Source organism: Vulpes vulpes, chromosome 4 (genome assembly GCF_048418805.1).
Source record: "Vulpes vulpes isolate BD-2025 chromosome 4, VulVul3, whole genome shotgun sequence".
Taxonomy (NCBI): Eukaryota; Metazoa; Chordata; class Mammalia; order Carnivora; family Canidae; genus Vulpes; species Vulpes vulpes.
Window position 1 is genome coordinate 17,060,173 of NC_132783.1, and position 16,051 is coordinate 17,076,223.

Here is a 16,051-nt window from a genome sequence, read left to right on the forward strand (position 1 = left end):
TTTTTTTATTTTTTGTTGTCCTCATTTTATTCATAAGAAAACTGAGTCATAGAAACAACACCTTTCCCAAGGTTCTTCGTGATACATTTAAGATCTACATAGGGATTAAAGCCCAGGCAGCCTGATAGTACAGCTATGCCATTAACTTCTTTTTTGTTTTTTTTAAGATTTTATTTATTTATTCATGAGAGACACAAAGAGAGAGGCAGAGACACAGGCAGAGGGAGAAGCAGGCTCCATGCAGGGAGCCTGATGTGGGACTCGATCCCAGGACTCCAGGATCATGCCCTGGGCCAAAGGCAGGCGCTAAACCGCTGAGCCACCCAGGGATCCCCTATGCCATTAACTTCTACATGATACTGCTTAGCCAGGCATGATGGGGCTCCCAGCTAGCCCCTCAATAATGGGCATTCTCTTGATTCCAGATTTTTGCCATTACAATAATATTTCAATAAATATCCTTTAAAATACATTCTGATCTATAGGTATTTTATTCTTTTCATTCAACAAATTTTAATGAGGGCCTACTCTATGCCAGAGACTATTCCAGATGCTAGAGTTCCAGGGGTAAGGGAAACAGACATGGTCCTTGCTTGCATATAGTTCATATTGCAGTGGGAGAAGAGAATGAATGAATGAATGAATGAATGGGAGATAATGTCATTAAGTCATAAAAAATTAAAATAGGGTGATACAACAGAGAGATACTTGATAACTGTAGATATATTTTTTTAAGATTTTATTTATGTATTCATGAGAGACACAGAGAGAGAGAGAGGCAGAGACACAGGCAGAGGGAGAAGCAGGCTCCATGCAGGGAGCCTGATGTGGGACTGGATCCTGGGATTCCAGGGTCACATCCTGGGCTGAAGGCGGCGCTAAACTGCTGAGCCACTGGCGCTGCCCTAGATAGTTTTTTTTTTTTTTTTTATATGATACAGATCTCCAAGCATGAGACTGCTGGGTTGAAGGATATGTTGTCATTCTCTTTAAATTTTAATACATGTTGCTGCTTTGCTTCCCAAACGGTATACTTCCAATAATTCTTATTTCTGCCAATAGTGCAGATTTTATTAATTTTTTAAAGATTCATTTACTCATGAGAGACACAGAGAGAGAGAGGCAGAGACACAGGCAGAGGGAGAAGCAGGCTCCATGCAGGGAGCCTGATGTGGGACTCGATCCAGGGTCTTCAGGATCTCACCCTGAGCTGAAGGCGGCACTCAACCGCTGAGCCACCCGGGCTGCCCAATAATGCAGCTTTTAAAAATAAACTTTTCTTATCTTACTTTTTAACTCACTAGAAGAACTTTAAAAATGTTTTCTTTCTCTGCTAACTATATTGAGCTATTTCAAACTCAGACTATATAAATGTCTATCGGTTGTAAACATCAAAAATTATATCACCTTGTGTATTGTTTAAAACATATAAATTAATGCAATGGAATCGATAATCTGCATCTCAACATGCAAGGAAACGTGCGCATGTTGGTGAGGTGGGTGTAGATAGAGACTATCTTGCCTACTAGTGTTCTTAATACAGATAATAGAAGAATTAACATTTTTAGGAAAGAGTTAAACACAACCGAGTTTTTAAAGATCACAAGAAAGCAGGCCTAACAGATTGAAAAGAGACTTCTATTAAGAAAAATCTTGATTAACATTAAAAAGCAATCCTTGAGGGGCTGAGGTATTTTCAGGAGTAGCAATCAAAAGAATACCACTAAATCTACCATCCATAGCACATGGAGCTGGACTTTGCCCCCCACCCCCACATCCCTGTTCCTTATTTATAGGCCTGCCTAGTTATCACAAGTGCTCGGGACCATCATTATTTAGAGGACTCATACATATGCAACAGGTATTTCATGGGAGAAAATGCAACTGAGTAATTTCCAACCACCCTAAGATCCAGAAAGGAGGAGAACCTGTCTTACTGGCTCTCTCATGAGTCCCAGGACCCCTTCTGCCGTTCCAAGGAAAAGTGGGCAGCACTCAGATACTGCAAAGCGCCCTGCCAAATCAGCGCGCTACCCAGATCTAACCTCTTACTTTAAAGGACTGCACACTTTATGTGTGCAGGAAAGCAGGGTTTTATTTTAACCATGTTTCACAAGCAAAAGCAATGGAAAGAATTCCACGCCTAATCTTTTTTTTTTCCTTCCCTTGAAATTTGATCATATTCCTAACTTTAGCCATACTGCCCGGTTTCCTTTCCTTAATGGAGTGAAATTTATGTCTGTGATTAGAGAATTGGCTTGGGAAAACCATTTGAGTTTTATAAGTTATATGTTTTAACAATAATAGATATGAGAACCCTGGAAGAAAACCAGTGTGTTTTGGATGTTAATTCAGACATCATAATGACTTGCTATTTCAATCCACGGTTAGTAGGTAATGGTGGTATTAGACATATTTGAGGGGGGAAAAAAAGAGTTGAGTCGAAAGTTTTCACAAGGATAGCATAGTGATAAATTTAAAATTACAGCCTAGATGTGTAGCTTTCCGGCTGAGATGTCTGGGATTATTTTGAAAATAAAGAATAAGGTGACATGCGTTTAAAGAGTGGCTTTTCTGGAAGAGCATTTACTACATGCATGACCCTTGAACTCTAACATTCATAGACGCGGGAAAAAAGGGATCAGATGTTCCTTGCTTTCTACAATAGATGTGTTCCTTAACTGAACTACATTTTTCAGTGTATCAGGGAGACCCAGTATAAATGAGATGAAGTGATCAGCCCTTGAGGGGAGAAGGAGGAAATCCATGAAATGCCCTTCACCCAACCACAAACAGGCCCCACAAACAGGCCACATCCTCCCGGTGGAGGATGAGGAGGGAGGCACTGCAGGAGCTCCATCCTCACAGCTGCACAAATCCGGATGGCGGTCCCCATAGAGCAAGTTACATAACATTCCTGAAGGTCATCTGCAAAATGGGGTGTTATCAGTACCTCACTTCAGAGGGTGTTGGGAGAATTAAATGAGATAATGTCTGTAAAACAGTGAAGACACTCATTACGTTTTAGTTCCTTCCTCCTTCCCACCCAGTTGTTATGCTGGCTTCGGAATAATTGAATTGGAAGAAAGGATTCCAAAAGAAAAGAGGAGGCGGGTATGGGGGTGGAAAGGAAGAGCTGCTTGGGAGTGGTCTGTACTTAATTGGCAGAACAACCTCAATTAAAGAACCAAAGAAACACCACCCATACCTGACGCATAACCTATAGCCAACCTTCTCTTGCAGTGAGGAATTCTTGTGCAATATGAGTAATTGCCTCCTAATGCATTTAATTTCTAAGGTTTTCTAATCAAGGCATTCCCATTTACTTATGTAGCCGTTCCGTAGCTTAGAGATACTATAAATATACTGTTTATGCCATTCATTTCAATACTGGTCATCTAACTGCCACGGGGCCTCTGACAGTGCTTGTCCCAAAATGAGTAATAAAAATAATTTTAATAGCCTGATAACCTAGGCAATCTTTTCCAGGATATCCCAAGCACAGCGAAAATGAAAAATCAAATCAGGGATGCCTGGGTGGCTCAGCGGTTGAGCGTCTGCCTTTGGCCCAAGGCATGATCCTAGGATCTGGGATCGAATCCCATATCAGGCTCCTTGCAAGGAGCCTGCTTCTCCCTCAGCCTGTGTCTGTGCCTCTCTCTCTCACTGTGTCTCTCATGAATAAATAAATAAAAACCTTTGAAAAAAAAGAAAAATAAAAATGAAATCAATGACCCTGGAAGTTTTTAACAAATTCTCAAATTCTTAAAAATCACTATAGCATGTAACATCCACCGTGGCATGTAGGAAAGCACCTTCGATAAGCCTAAGGAACTCTTTCAGCTTCTTCATAAGTTAATGAGGACAAAAATACACGATTACAAATTCTATATACAATGTTCTCTTGGCTAAGAGCTTTCATCTTCTTAGATCTTCACTGGTCATTTCCATCAAACTGACTCCTGTACAGCATTTCCTCACAAGGAACCAAAAGACCACTCGAAAGGACTTATGGGCCATATCACCCGAGATATGTGAAGAACAACAGAATCTCACTGACGCAGTTGGGCACTTCGTTCGCTGGCAAGAGGCTTGCTTCCACGCACAAGATAAAATTTCAGAGCTTTCGGCCTGACGGAGATACAAATTATACATATTGAGGGCTTTTAGGATGTCTCATGAGTAGATGAAACTGGTGATTTTATCTCCATAAATGCCAAAGGCCTAACATTACAGATAGAGGAGGCACGATGCGGTTTATCACATGCCCCGATCACTAGCACATGCAGGAACTGAGAGGAAGCAGTAACACGTGCTTTAAATCAACTTTAAAGCTAGTGTCTCCTGCAGGTGCCTGTCTTCTTTTAAACAGAGATGTGTCATAGTCAGGTACATGTTGGGAAATCCCTGGCCCTCCTTATGGGAGCTGTTGGATGCTGAGAAAGCGGTCCTTGCTTCACTCAAGAATGCATTACCCAATCTCATTACACCACGGTATGAGAAGTCCCTGGGCAAGGAGAGTTTCTAAGTTCATCTCTTCTTTGCTCTCCACCTCCCTGAGACTTACCTTCGGAGCCAGCTGGTGCCTGGTCCTATCCGCAATTTGCCACAAGGTTTCTGGGGGTTTTTTAATGGTAACTAAAGACTGCTGAAATGTATTTAAATCGGATTGCGTACCCACATGGCTTTATGCTAGCTTTTCTTAAACGAACACAGAAAAAAAAAATCCATTGTAGTAAACTCCCCACTTCCACCGACATCCACTCCATCACACTGCCAGCCCCAAATTGCTTTATTGCAGTGGAATTATGTTATAATGTTAAATTGCTATAATTCAAGTTTCCAAGCTAGAGGAAAAGCAGCACATATAGTCAGTCTTTCTGAGGCGAATTAGCAAATGAAAAGAAGTGCATTGTAGGAGAACTAAGGATGTAAGGAAGGAACTTTGGGGGGGGGTGGGGGAGAAGGAAGTAACTCCCCTTTGTATATTCCTGGGTTTTTGTCCAGTCTCGTTTTCCTGGATTTCAGGGTGTTGGAGGCAGTGAAAGGATGCTGGAAAGGTGATCGCCACTTGATGCATGTGGCTAAAAACCTCGATGAGTTCAACCCTGGCTCCTGCCACTTCTCTCTCCTCTGTCCCCCGCTGCCTTCCCTGCTCAGCTGGGTCTTCTGAAGTGCTGAGTGGCTGATACAGGCACTGGAGCAAACCTTTTTGGAAGACAGTTCCTCCTCGTTGCAAATAAGTTGTAATAAAATCAATAAAGCACCACTCCCAGGAGCCTGTACCCCACATTGTTCCACCGAATACTTCTTTGACTTGAGATTCCACTGCGACCGCCCACCCCTTCACTGAGTAAACCATTCATTCAGAATCACGACGATGAATCATGACGTGTCGAGTCCTGTGATAGACACACCACGATGAGATGACGAGGCCGGGGCCCTGCCCTCCACGCTTGGGGCCTTGGTGGTTGAGGAGAAGGAGGGGATGGAGAATCTAACTCCTCTCCGTGGCTCTTTCTCCCCTTTAATCAAGCCCACATGTTCAACACCAGGGAACTAAATGTGGTGAGGAGGGGAGGATTATAAAAATGTTCGCTTTCATCCTACAGATAGGAGAAAACAAGAACATATTGCCATTACTCGACAACTTTATAGCTCCAAACAGCACTAGCGTGCAGTAAATCAACGGAGGGCTTTGCTGGCCGCACGGAATGGGCACCCCACCTTTGCCCTGGGGGGCAGCTCACACCATTCCAGTCCAGTGCCAGGCTGCCCAGGGCCCTCGACGAGACAAGGAGAAAGGGCCAGGGAAGCCAGAGGCAGGGAAGGCCCCCTCTGATCTCAGAGCCAACAAAAGCCCTCCAACCCCCAGTCCCTCTGCAGCCTTCCCTCCTGTCTTAAGAAATGACAGAAATCAGGAAATATTACTTCGGCTTGCAGGCTTCTGTCCTGGCCTATCAAACCCACAGAGAAGTCCCAGCAAATTACTGGAAACTGCACTTTGAACCTAGCCTCTGGCAAGGAGCCCAGTCAAACAGAAATGTGAAAGCTCCTTTCCTCTGAGGGGCCCCTGCACCAGGGTGTCCCTATAGACACTCTCGAGCTGATTGCAACAGGTTGGAATGAGGCCCTGAGCCAGGAAAACAAGCCCTGACCAGTAGGATTTCCTACTGCCTGTGTTGTTTCTTAAAAAGGTTTTTTTTGGCTTGTTCTCCGTCGTTTTGTTGGACTGGGTTACAGGCTCGGGTCCCATCGAGGAAAAGACTGGCACCATTTTCACAAAATGTCTAATCGTGGTTTAGTTCAAAAACTGCTCCATCAGCCCCACCAGTGAGTACAGTGACGTTGGGGGGCAGGTGGGGGAAGGGGACTGGTCAGGCCAGTTGCTAAGCAAATTCTCTGAACTCCCAGGGAATTGAGAAGTAATTAGCTTGTAAACCCTGCAGATAGTTCCACCTCCGACCAGAGAGACGGTATTTCTCTGCCCACCAGATTTAACTAGGCAGACTTAAAATAAACCAACAACAGGGACTGTCCTAGCAGGAAGAGTCTCTGCAGTGCCTGGTCCCATGGCTGTTTCTCCTTCGTAAGAGGAAACAATCAAAACCTTGGCCTCTTTCTAGCTCTGTTCTATTTCTCTCTAAGAAAACTCAATTTGCACAAGCAAATAAACCGACTCGTTATAAAACTAAGAGGTCAACGAGAGACAGATAAAACTGAAGGTTAGACAGCTGGAGAAACAAGCCTCAATTCCAGCTGTAGGGGGGAGCTCCGCGGAGGAAGCAGTCAACCCCCTGGGATCTAACAGCAACCTGCGAAGCTGAGGGGGTGCACTCAATGGCCACTCTCCGTTGGATCAAACATTCCTCTCTCAAGCACTAAGACGGAGTCCAGTCGCCACCAGATCTGGCCAGGGGTGACCTAATTCTTCTAACGTGCAATTATTCTAACTGCTTTCTCACAATGGGATTTTCTTTCCTATGACATTTGTATTGTTTCATATGCAGAGTGTGAACAGTGCAGTGATCTGTTCTTCAGATAATTTTACAAAGAAAAGTGCCAAAATGGGGTTTTTAAACCCTGCGTTTTTTTCCAGAGATCTTGCACAGGATGGTGGAACTGCTTGTTCCATCTGTAAGCCACAGCTTCCCCCTTCCCTGCCTTCCTGACCTCTGACTGACCCAGCTCTGCAATAATCAACAGTCAACAAGCACCACACAATTCCACCAAAAAGAAAAAAAAAATACAATTGGGTAAAGCCTCATTTTAGATCACTCCTAGCTAACCCTGTCATATTCGCGGGAGGGTCCCGTGGCTTTTGCACTTTGATTGTTGATGGTGAATTCTTGCACCTAACTTAGTTTCCCCCTCTGCTACCTCCCAGCGGCCCTAGCAGAAGTATCACAAAAAAGAACAACAAATCTAGACTTTACATATAAAGTCTACAAAGATAGTGTGTACAGGGTAAATCATTGTCTCATCCATGTATTCAATACGTGTTTATTATGATTCTAACAAAACAAGTCCTACCATATATATCCCTCCCAGACTCTGTGGCCTCATCCATAAAATAGCCTAGGAGAAAATTACCTAACTCTTGGGGATGTTGTGCCAATAGATGGCAAGCATGAGCGGTCATATCTAGCATTGAGGAGAGTCCCTGTGAATAGTTGGAATTAGGAGATTCAATGCTAAATAAATAGTCAGAGCTGGAGGGGAGCCTCTGGTGCTTTGAGGAGAGTCAAGTCGGCCAGTGTATGAACTCCCCAAGAGGAAGGACTGAAGATATGACATAGGGTCAGGAACTGAGCTAGGCAGATATTGGGAATTTGAATATTTTGAACTCCAACGTGCAAGAGAATCCCAGGAGTGCCTGACCAGCAAGCAGACCCCTCAGCCACTCCCATCTGACCCCCAGAGGTGCTGATCCAAGAGATCTGGTCACGCCCCAGGGGATTCTAATGCTGGACATCCACAAATCACCTACTCAAAAACACCAACTTAGAATGAGAGGAAGAGGAATCAAGAAAGGAAGAGCAGAAAAGCATGCAAGATAGCAAGAGATGGCCTCAAAATGGAAGAGCCAAGATGGTGTAGCAGCACCGTAGAATGTAGACAGAAGAGAGTTTGCTGGGGCGCCTGGGTGGCTCAGTGGTTGAGCATCTGCCTTGGGCTCAGGTCATGATCCCAGGGTCCCAGGATCGAGCTCCACATTGGCCTTCCCACTCGGAGCCTGCTTCTCTCTCTGGTATGTCTCTGCCTCTCTCTGTGTGTCTCTCATGAATAAAGGAATAAAAAAAATCTTTAAAAAAGAAGAGAGTTTGCTAAAGGTCTGGGGGCAGGGGAGCAGGGCAGGACATGGAGTACTCTGGCAAGGCCTCGACTTCCTATAAGACAGGTAGGCTCGGGCATCCCTGGGTGGCTCAGTGGTTTGGTACCTGCCTTTGGCCCAGGGTGTGATCCTGGAGTCCTGGGATCGAATCCCACATCGGGCTCCTTGCAAGGAGCCTGCTTCTCCCTCTGTCTGTGTCCCTGCCTCTGTGTCTCTCTCTCTCTCTCTTCCTCTGTGTCTCTCATGAATAAATGAATAAAATCTTAAAAAAAAAAAAAGGTAGGTTCAATAGAGGGTAGAGTAAAAGATTATTTTTGCTATTTGTTAAAATCCTCAAATTCTATTAAAAAACACAATAAACAAACAAGCGTTCTTAAATTTGTATTATGCCAATATGATGTTCTAAAGAAAATATTCTAAAATGAAGGTTAATCCCAAGTTCTGCCAGAAAAAGCAGCTTCTTCAGGCAATACAGGTGGTTGGCTGCTTGAAGCCGCCATACAACCAAATCATCATGATCTGTGTAGAACTAAAATCACTCTATGTATACTAATAACAGAAGATTATTCATTCGTAATCATCCCCTTCTTCAATTCCTTAATTACATTACTAACCTGAAGTCTGAACATATGTTCTAAGACAAAGAGACACAGAAAGCTTGGATTGCAAAGAAGGCCTCCTTTTCCATTTAGAAATCCAAGGGACCAATGAGCCTCAGTTGTGTCAAATCACAGGAAAGACTAGAGCCATGTGGATAGTGACCAGCTGCAAATGAGGGGAAACTTCAGATCACCTGCCCACCAAAGTGCCAGTGACAAAAAGCCTTCCCTGGCCCTATCCCATGCCCACCCTTTGGATGATAATAAGAAAAAAAAAATGTTTTCATTGCCCTATAAAGAAGGCAATATTGAGAGCCACAGAATATAATACAAAGGGATGAAAAATAAGAGAGAAAAGATGTTTAGGAGATCTCACATGTGACTAATAGGATTTCCACAAAGAATAAAAAAAAAAAACAGGAAATAATCATGGAAGAAATTATCAAAGAGATAATATGAGAAAACCCCTCATGCTTCAGGGAGGGCTCATTAAGGGAACAACACACTGAATAATAAAAGATTTACAGCAAAGCACTTGGATGTCAAATTGAAAAGCTACTAAGAGCTTCTGGAAAGATAAAAAAAGGTCACAAATAAAGGACTGGTAGTCAGAATTACTATCCTCAACTGCAACATCCTGGGCTAGGTGACAAAGGATCAATGCCTCCAAAATTCTGAATGAAAAGATGTCCAATCTAGGTTTATATAACTAGGCTTACTAGTCACTACAGGCAAGCTGGGGGAAGACTACTCTCTCTTCTCTCACTGAGCATGTCTTTTTTAAGGCCCACACCTGGGACTGTCTCAACCTCGGTTGTCTTTAAAAGGAGCTGCTTTTATCCAGGTAAAATGCACTTAGGGCTTTCCACGCCACACCCTGTGCTCAGCGGATTTAAATTCTGCTGCCTTGGCTCACAACCCCTTGCCTTAACCCTTAGTCTCTTGACCACCTTTACTGCTAACCTCCTTAACTGCTGCCACTCCCCATCCAACTTGGGATCTCAGCTCCACATTTTCATTGTAAGTTTTTCTCCTGGACTCGAGATGTTGGACATGGCTCCTCACGTACATCCCTCCTGAATACAGGGGCAGCACCCCTTAGTCTGTGCCACCCTGACAATGAGCCTCAGGCAAGGAAGGTCAGGTGAGGCCAGGTGGAAGCTGAGAGCAAAATGGAAATAAGGAAGTCTGCTGCTAAGAAATGCCTCTGGACCAGAATTGAAGGGTTTTGCATTGTGCCCATATTTGAGCTCTCTAGGGTAGAAAAACACATAGGGAATCTGAGCAGAAGCCTTTTAAGAAATGTGCATTTATTTGCCTGAAACATTATCCCTGTCATAACTATCAGGATCCTTAAGCCCAATGGTGGGAGAGGACCTCTGTGGCTCTTAGGTTCAGCAGACAAGAGGCAACCCCATTGTCCTACTCCATCACGAGTAACAGAATGTCCTTAAGTAACAACTTATGAAGCCCAGAAGAGTATCTCAGACATTAGGCCATCCTAGATATGAGGATTTTAAAAATTAGGTAAACTTTATAGTGACTTGGAAATATATGACACAAACTCCCCAGGCTCCAATCCTGGTGTGCCACCAGCACCAGAAACTCAAGGTGTCCAAAATCTCATTCATGACCTCCTTTCCTAAAACTCCTCCTCCTCCAACTTTCTTATTTGAGGCCCTGGCATTACCAGCATCCCTTTCACAGGGTTCCAAAATTGGGCCTTTTCTTTACATCCCCCTACTCCCTCATGCCCAGCCAACAAAATCCCTGTAGGCCGTCGTCTGATTAGCACCCCTCCTATCCCCTCCCCATCTTTAGTATCAGGTCCTCACTTCCTCTCCCCAGGCCCTACTTTCCCATCTATTGCCACCAAATAAATGAATCCAGGGCAGAATTTGGATCATTTTCTGTAGCAGAGACTACACACCAGCTGCCTCCCAACATCCATCCTCCCTTCTCTCTTAGTATCAGAGGCCTGACTTTCAGCCAGTCACGTTGCTGACCAGAGCGAATTGTACACTTCCCAGCCTCCTCCGAAACGAGGTGTGGCAATGAGACTAAGTTCTGGCCAAAGAGATGTAAAAAACTGGGTCGTGAGGGACTGCTGAGAAGGCTGATGAAAGCAAGCTGACTCAGCTGGGATGCACACCCCGGCAGGGTTCTCCCTTCCTCCTTCTAGCCAGCGAGACAAGCGTGGCAGGTGGAGTCCGGGAACCAACTGGGACCCTGAAAGAACTAGGAGGACGAAAGCTTGCTTCACTAGAACAGAAGAGCAGAAAACCAGAAGGGGGCCTGGATCCCTAAAGACTGCTTGGAGCCCGCCCTACATTGTCCATCTCCGGGGGCTTTTTATATAAGGAAATACAGTTGCTTCCTCACCGAGTGGCTTGGGCCACTCTTGGTCAGGTCTCCGTTACTCACAGCTGCCTCGCAAATCATAACTGACAACATTTTGCTCTCAAAAACCACTGGTGGCTCCTGAATTCCGACTACGCAGTGCCCACGCTCCTTGGCCCAGCACCCATGGCAAGCCCAAATCCGGACTGAAACCTCATTTCTGGCCTCGTCTTCTGCTCCTTTCCTTTGTGCAATTTATAATCCAGCCAAAGGAAACAACTGTGATTCCCAAGAAGCACGGCCATCACCAAGTGCCTTTAAGAGAATTGTAAAGGGGTGCCTGGCTGGCTCAGTCAGCAGAGCATGTGACTCTTGATCTCAGGGTCATGAGTTCCAGCCCCACATTGGGCACAGAGCCTACTTTAAAAAAAAAAATTGTAAAACGTTAGAGCTAACCAACTCAGTGGGCCCCTGAAACAGGGGGTTTATAACAGTTGTTAGCAGTGAATCTCTCTTCCATTTCTTAAACAAACATCTTATACAAAACTCAGATAATTCCAATATGGAAAAGACAAAAGCACAGATGCTCTGGTTTGAAAACCACTGGCCTGGCCCCAATTTTTATTTTATATTCCTTAAAGATGAGGAAACCAAGGCCCTATGGGTGGGAATCAGTATGAACTGCCCCAAGGCTGGCTAGGAGCAGGTCCAAAACTAGAACTTAGGTTTTCCTACACCTACACTTCCCAATATTTTTACCAATGAGTGAGGCCAATATTAGTACTCAATAAAATCAAAACCAAATCACAGAAGTGTAGCAAACTTTCAGATACCTGTATTTCTAGTGTAGAGAAGAGGGGATTATACTACACAAGGATTTCAAGACTTCTCAATCCCCATCACCTAGGGATAGAAACAAAAATAAAAAATAAAAATAAATAAAAAAAAAATAAAACAAAACCAAAAACAGTGGACCCAGGGTTAATTCCCATCAATCTGGCATTTCCCAAACACCAGAATGTTTCCTATTCAGACCCATGCCCAAGGGAGCTGCTGTAATTAGCTCAGCATCCAGAGATAAAGGATTATACACCAGGTCAAAGGATGTATCTCCCCATGATCCTCAGACAATCCTAGTGGCTGGCATTTCAAGTTATTAAAAAAAATATATCAAGATGTTGGCTTATGTGGGAAACCACCTTCTGTTTGGTCCTTTTGCCATCCTGGGTGGCACACTGAGTTGAGGATAGTCTACCGTCAGTCCTGCCGTTGGGGTCCCGGTGACACCCTCTGCCCCGGACTGTGTTTCAGGAGGTCACTGCGTCAGCGGGGAGCAAACGAATCATTAAATGTTGGAGGAAAGGACTTAGAGACCATCCAGGCCCACTTGGCTGAGGCGAAGTTCTTGGCAGCACTTCCTGCGGTTGGGAAGGTGAGGAAGCTCACAGGCTTCCTGCAGTTAACCGTTCCGAGCGACGTTTCCTCTCTACTTGATGGTGCCTTCGCAGAGGACAGGACACTGCGCGGGGACCGCGGCCTCGGGGCAGGGGGAGGTCACTGTCAGGGCGCCGAGTCCGTGTAGGATCCCAAAGGGCAGCGGTGGCTGAAGCGTCCTCGGGGGCGCCCCGACGCAGCTTCGGGGCCCTCCGGGCAGAGGGCCGGACCGTGACCGTCCCCGCGCCAAGGGCAACCCGGCCCTCGCCGTCCTGGGGCGGCGCACAGGTCCCCCGCGGGCCGCCTCGCGCCTGCGCAGCCCGACGGCCCCGCCCCGTGTGACCCGGGGCAAGCGGGCCCCCAACACCTGGGTGGATGGGAGGACGGTACAGTGGGGACCCTCGCGAGGAACGGAGGAAGGTGGCACAGAGCCCGGGCGCGGGAAGTTCTCGCCCACAGCAGCGATCGTCCTCGCTGGGTCCCAACCCCTGGGAGCAGGGAGCGCACGCATCCCTTGGCCCCGTGTGCGCAGCGCCCAGCGCCCAGCGCCCAGCGCCCACGCCACGGGCCTCCAGGCTGCTTGGCTCACTGGCTAGCGGGCGCTGGAGAGGAGGCCCGGCTCCTTGGGGAGACTTTCTCCTATTTTATTATATATTTATTATACATATTATATATTATAATATTTTGTCCCATTTTATTATATGTTTATTATATATTATATATAATATATTTTCTCCCATTTATTATATATTTATTATATTATATAATAAAATGGGAGAATATATATTTTATATATCATATATTTTTTCTCCCATTTTATTATATATTTATTATACATAATATATATTTTCTCCCATTTTATTATACATTTTATATTTTATATGTATTATATTATATATGTTTTCTCCCATTTTATTATATATTATACATAATATATTTTCTCCCATTATATATAATAAAATGGGAGAAAATATATTTATTATATATTAATATGTGATTAATATTGTCTCCCATTTTATTATATATTTATTATGTACAATATATATTATATTCTCTCCCGTTTTATTATATATTTATTATATATTAATATATGATATAATATTTTCTCCCATTTTATTATATATTATATATATCATATTTTCTCCCATTTTATTATATATTTATTATATATAATATATATTATCTTTTCTCCCATTTTATTATGTTTATTATGTACAATATATATTATATTCTCTCCCGTTTTATTATATATTTATTATATATTAATATATGATATTATAATATTTTCTCCCATTTTATATTATGTATATCATATATATTTTCTCCCATTTTATTATATATTACATTTATTATATATTAACATGTGATACAATATTGTCTCCCATTTTATTACATATTTATTATGTACAATATATATTATATTCTCTCCCGTTTTATTATATATTTATTATATATTAATATATGATATTATAATATTTTCTCCCATTTTATGTCATATATATCATATATATTTTCTCCCATTTTATTATATATTTATTATACATAATATATATTATGTTTTCTCCCGTTTTATTACATATTTATTATATATGATATACTATTTTCTCCCATCTACCATGTAGCTATTACACACATCATGTATGACATCATAGTACAGCGGCGAGAGCTGCGAGGGCAGAGCCGGGGCAGAGCGAGGGAGCCGCCGGGGGGCGCCCTTCCCAGCCCAGGCTGCCCCCGCCCCGCCCCCCCAGGCCCCCGCCCGGCCTCCGCCGTCAGACCCGCGCCGCCGGCGCCCCACGGCCCGCCTCGCCCTTGCACTTGCGATGATCGCGGGGGACGCTGCCTGATGCAGAAGCAAGCGGCCTTTCGGCAAATCTAATGTTTTTAAACTTGGGTCTCGAAGCAGGGCGCTGGGCTCCCCCGGTCCCCGAGCGGGGCGCGCGCTCCGGCGGGCGGGGAGGTCACGTGGCCGCGCCCTCCCGGCCCCGGCCCCCGCCTCTGCCGTCGGGGAGTCAGGTTACCTGGAATGTCGGGGTGGAGGCCGGAAGCCCTGGGTGCAGGAGCGGAGGACTGCGGGGAGGTGGGGTGGAGAAACCAGAAACCTGGGAGGAGGGGAACAGGTTTCCTCTTTAGGGCGCCCGAGCTGCAGGCACCTGGGTTTGGGGGGAAGGCACACGCCAGTTGCTTTTGTCTGTCTGAAAACAAAGAGGCAGGGGTGCATTTGTCTCTCTCTCTCTCTCTCTTTCTTTTTTCTTTTTTCTTTTTTTTTCTTTTTGCCCGAAAATATATGTGAAAGGCCTACCTCAAGTTGTACTGGGTGGGGACCAAAGTCCTTGGCAACCACGCAATAGGACAAATCAGAAGGGTCATTGTATAGGCGGTGGCTACCGAGAAGGGCCGCATAATAGGCGTATTATGGAATGCACACCTGGCTCCTGCAAAGCCCGGGAGTGAAAAATTGCTTTTGTCGAGCCGTGGAGTGAGCAGGAGGATGAAGGTCTTCCGCTGCAGCCAGAGCAACACTGTGCACAATACACAATTTCAGGTATTGTGTGAGGTCTGCGAGGAGCCCCGCCTGTGCACGAGTGTGCACGCCAGGCACGTGGGCTCCCGAATACCCCCCCACCACCACCACCCCCACCACCACCCCCACTTTTCCCTAAGACAAAGGAGGAGCAACTTCAGGCTGGCCTAGCGCATCTGGGGATCGCAAGACCCTAAGAGGGCAAGCTCGTCACAGTTCTCTTCGGGGTGTACAGTGGGCGACCTGGACGAACGGGAGGGCACAGTTTACCTTTAGGAAGGCAGACGCCTCTGGAGGGGAAATGGGGCACCTTCAGCCTGAAAACTGGAGAAGGAAGAGAAATCAGATAATATCCTTTCTGCCGTCCCCTAATACCTTGAGGAGTTCAAAGGTTTTCCAAGCCTGCGGCACTTGGCAATTATAATTACACAGTAAAATACCTAAGGTTAATGAATAACCTCTAAAGGAAGTTACTTCACATAATGACAGCAATTTCTCTGAACTAAATGTTAATAATAAGGCCTGTAATACTATGAGAAGGAAATGGTGGCAATTGGCAAATGGAACTCTGTTGCTTGGTAACAAGACCTGGGGTATGAACATTCTCTTTACCTCACGGGAAAGGGGTGGGTGGAAGGATTGCAGCTCCAGCCCGAGCAATTTGAAAGGCAGGCAGGCTCTGGGAAGCCACCGGCCGTCCAGCAGCACGGAAAGTGGAAGCATATGTGGCAGATGACTGGGTTAGCAGAGAGACCCTTTGAGGGAGAGTAATCCCCCCGAGAACTGCTTAGCAGCGAGGTAAAGGAAATGGGGTGTAAT

At 45.0% G+C, this 16,051-nt stretch overlaps 1 long non-coding RNA gene across 2 annotated transcripts in view; it reads right to left on the reverse strand.

Moving 5' to 3' along the window:
* LOC112933645 (uncharacterized) overlaps positions 1–15,640 on the reverse strand; it is a 401,082-nt gene extending 385,442 nt beyond the window's left edge. Inside the window, exons 1-3 of one of the 2 annotated variants that reach the window (XR_012000938.1) lie at positions 15,503–15,640; positions 15,137–15,230; positions 14,701–14,810 (exon numbers count right to left, since the gene is read on the reverse strand). This is a non-coding gene — a long non-coding RNA (uncharacterized lncRNA). Of the gene's footprint in view, positions 1–4,025; positions 4,132–14,700; positions 14,811–15,136; positions 15,231–15,502 lie in introns of those variants that run through there. The other variant, XR_003237709.2, reaches the window with a different exon arrangement.
* Between the last annotated feature and the right edge of the window lie 411 nt (positions 15,641–16,051).